Consider the following 3338-nt stretch of genomic DNA (forward strand, 5'->3'; position numbering starts at 1 on the left):
GCCAACTCTCATTCACAAAAACACATTGTTACATTTGTGTTGAACTGCCTCACATGCAAACTTATGTGAGAATATAACGTATATGCTTTTAAACTCAAGGATGGTTTCCGGTGCTACTCAAATAAATGAGATTGACTCTGCAGTTAGGGAAGCAACTACTGAATTTATGTATGAATGAAAAGAACTGTACTCAATGCATAACAAGAGATTATTTTGGAGACAGTTGATAATAACCATACATTCTTTTGATTATTAAGTCATCAATAGGAATAAAAATTAAAAGCATAAATTATAAGGTAAGACTACAAAACGACAAAAAGTGTCAAAGAAAGTGAAATGGGACTAGGCACAGGGCAATATGAATTAGTGAACATGGGAGGGGCAAGAATGGTGAGAACAGTGGGCATGCTTTGAAGGTACTAGGGGAGAGAATCTGGTGAAAGAGCTGATCTTACAAGCACCTAGGTAATAAAATAATTGGATAAGATTTCTAAACTCCACAATATGCTTCAGAGTCATCCTCGCCATTGGCGTTGTCTTTGTCATCTTCTCCTTCCTCAGCCTCTTGTTCATCATCCTTGATTAACTCCAGCTGATCATCCCCCGTCTTCCTTATGATCATCATCCAATAGTCATCTGCATCCCCCTCAGACTGCATCTTCACATTAGTCTTACCTTGCTTCAGTGATCTGCTGCCCTGCTCCTCTTCTGACTTATCATTCTTCATCTCTACCGCTGGTTTGCTCTGTTCCTTTTCAATTTTTTTTTTCATGTTTTTCAGTAGAGAACACACGTTTTGTTTTATCTGGGTCAATTCCTTCTTCACAGCCTAAACATCACCTCCTTTCAACTTTCCAGACTTGGGACATCCCCTTGTCCACTCAGAATTAGAGCCACTTTTGCCTCTTCTGGCCTTTCAAGGACAAAACAGCCTGAGCAGTGGGAGGAGGAGGGGGAACATGTGCTAGGTATCTGTACATCCTATCGTAATAATCCCATTGAAAATCATAGTCCAAGTCAAAAGATGAGCCATACATCTCTACTGCAGATCATTTTACACCTGCTTTCCCTCACTTCACTTTTGGCTCTGCAGCCAGATTAATATTAAAGCCTGGCCAGCGATCATTCTGCTGTTCTCCCCTGCCACAGCAGCCCGGGTATCTCTCATTAACATGTTGAACAAAGGCAAAGCCCTTATGAACAGGGCAACCCCAAATTTTGTCATACTACAAAAAGATTGCCTCCACTTCAGACTTCTTGACCTCAAGAGTTCTGAGATTCTCAATAAACACACAGGAATTTATGGAACGAGGATCTCTCTTGTTGGTAACATTGCTAGCCATTGTGTTTGTAAGGTTTCTCCCAAAGCCAAAACTAGGATGGGGGAAGAAGAGATTTGATTCTGAGTCTCCTACTCCCAGGTTCTGTGCGGAGAAGGCTACTACTGCTCCAGGTTGGCAATGCAGCCACAACCTCTCAGTCTTTGTCGCTTCACAAAATGGCCAAAACTTAATTATTATTAATGATTACAATTTATGAAATGCACATTATGTGAATATTATCTGATAGTTGAATAGTACCTCTATTTTGAAGAAGGTACTGAAGCCTAGAGATGTTAAATAATTTGCCCAAAGTCACATAGCTAGAAAAGCAAAGCTGGAACTTAAAGTCAAATCATCTTGGTTTTGAAACTCATGCGCTATTCACTAATCAAGACATCTACCATAACTAATTATCACTATGTATTAAATGTTCCCAATGGGGAAACAATTTTATGCCAATGGAAAAACTACGTTTCTTCTAATTTTAATAGTAGAGTATATTATTGTAATTCTAGAAAATCAGTATTTTTTTCTAAACTAAGTCATGTTTATTCTATCTATACTACAGAAATTTGCAATCTTAAAGTTAGCCAGTGAGACACCATGAAGAATATAATTTACAAGATTGATAATTTCTTAATAAATGTATCAGTTGAAGTACCTTAAAATTGGAAGTTAGTTTTTCCATGGTGGAGGAGTAAAAATGGTATATAATATACATAGATGAGGAATAGCAATTCACAGCCAAGGATCCCCAACTTTATTGACAATAATCTCCCCTCAAATTAATCTTTCAAAAATTAATAATAGAAACTATTTATTGCAGAAATATACTTAGGGAAACTTCCATTTATTGTCATTAAAGTGATTTATTAACCTTCTAGTTTATTTGGCTGAGGATTTACTTGAAATTGAGGACACATTGAAAATATGATTTACCAATATGTATGATATTACAACATATTTTATATTCTGAGGCTTGGAAAAAGTATATACACTTTTTCAAATATCAGTGTTAAAAGAACCCTTGTTACGCTAAATATTTAACATTAGGGTTAAAGCAGTGCTAGGTGTGGAAATCCATTCTAAAGCCAGTTATAAGTAGTATAGGGATGGTCTGAGCAATTTAATAATCTTCATTCATGAAAGGATCAATGAAGGACTAGATTCCATGAGGCACATTTTTCTATGTGAGTCACTTATCAACTTGAAGAAGCAAAGTCGGAGATGTTTATTGCTCTGTGTGTACTTCATGAGCATAGAAATCAAGTTTTGTTGTTGTTTTGATAAAAAGGTGAAGTTTCTGTGAATACCGAGCCTGAAATTGGATGATGCTACTTGTCAGCTAAACGAGCTTGGGGAAATGCCTTACCCTTCTCAAATTGAGGCTCAGTCTTCTCACCTGTAAAGTGTGGATAAGAATAAACTTTCTTGAAGGCTTACTTGACAGTAAAATGATATAATGTACATAAACTGCTGAGCAGAGTATTCGACACATTTTAATTGCTCAAAAAGAGTAGATCCTGCCTGTTGTAGTCACAGATATTTATCTACTTGCTAGCCATCCCTCTTCTTCCTTCCTAACAGAATCACAAGTTTGGTCAAGTGCCATGTGCCCAGCCATAGACGATGCCCTGTGATTGGTCTAAGTCAGTGTTACTCAATAGGAACAGTATTGGGATTTAGGGGTGGAGTTATTCTTCCTTGTGTGGGTCCACTTCTAGTATTAGAGAATGTTGCACATCCCTGGCACATAGTTGGCACCTGGGCAATATGTGCAAAGTGAGTTAATATTTCTTTAGATACTTTGCAGTAAAAATATCAGATTAGAAGCAGTGTAATCTGTCTTGCAATCCTGAAGGAAAAGCCAAAGCTTTTCCTAATATAACCACTAAACTCAACTTGGAACTATGGACCCCCAGACTTATGAAGCGAGATAATTTAGTGTCTTTATTATTTAAGGCATTATGTTAGGTTTTCTCTTATGGATAACCAAAAGGATTGATAATTGATATG

The 3338-nt window shown here is 37.0% G+C and overlaps 1 pseudogene; it reads right to left on the minus strand.

Annotated features, from left to right (window-relative positions):
• Positions 1–490: 490 nt before the first annotated feature.
• On the minus strand, positions 491–1343 carry LOC105548824 (annotated as a pseudogene).
• Positions 1344–3338: the final 1995 nt, after the last annotated feature.

This window comes from Mandrillus leucophaeus, unplaced genomic scaffold (assembly GCF_000951045.1).
Source record: "Mandrillus leucophaeus isolate KB7577 unplaced genomic scaffold, Mleu.le_1.0 Scaffold422, whole genome shotgun sequence".
In the NCBI taxonomy this organism is placed as follows: domain Eukaryota; kingdom Metazoa; phylum Chordata; class Mammalia; order Primates; family Cercopithecidae; genus Mandrillus; species Mandrillus leucophaeus.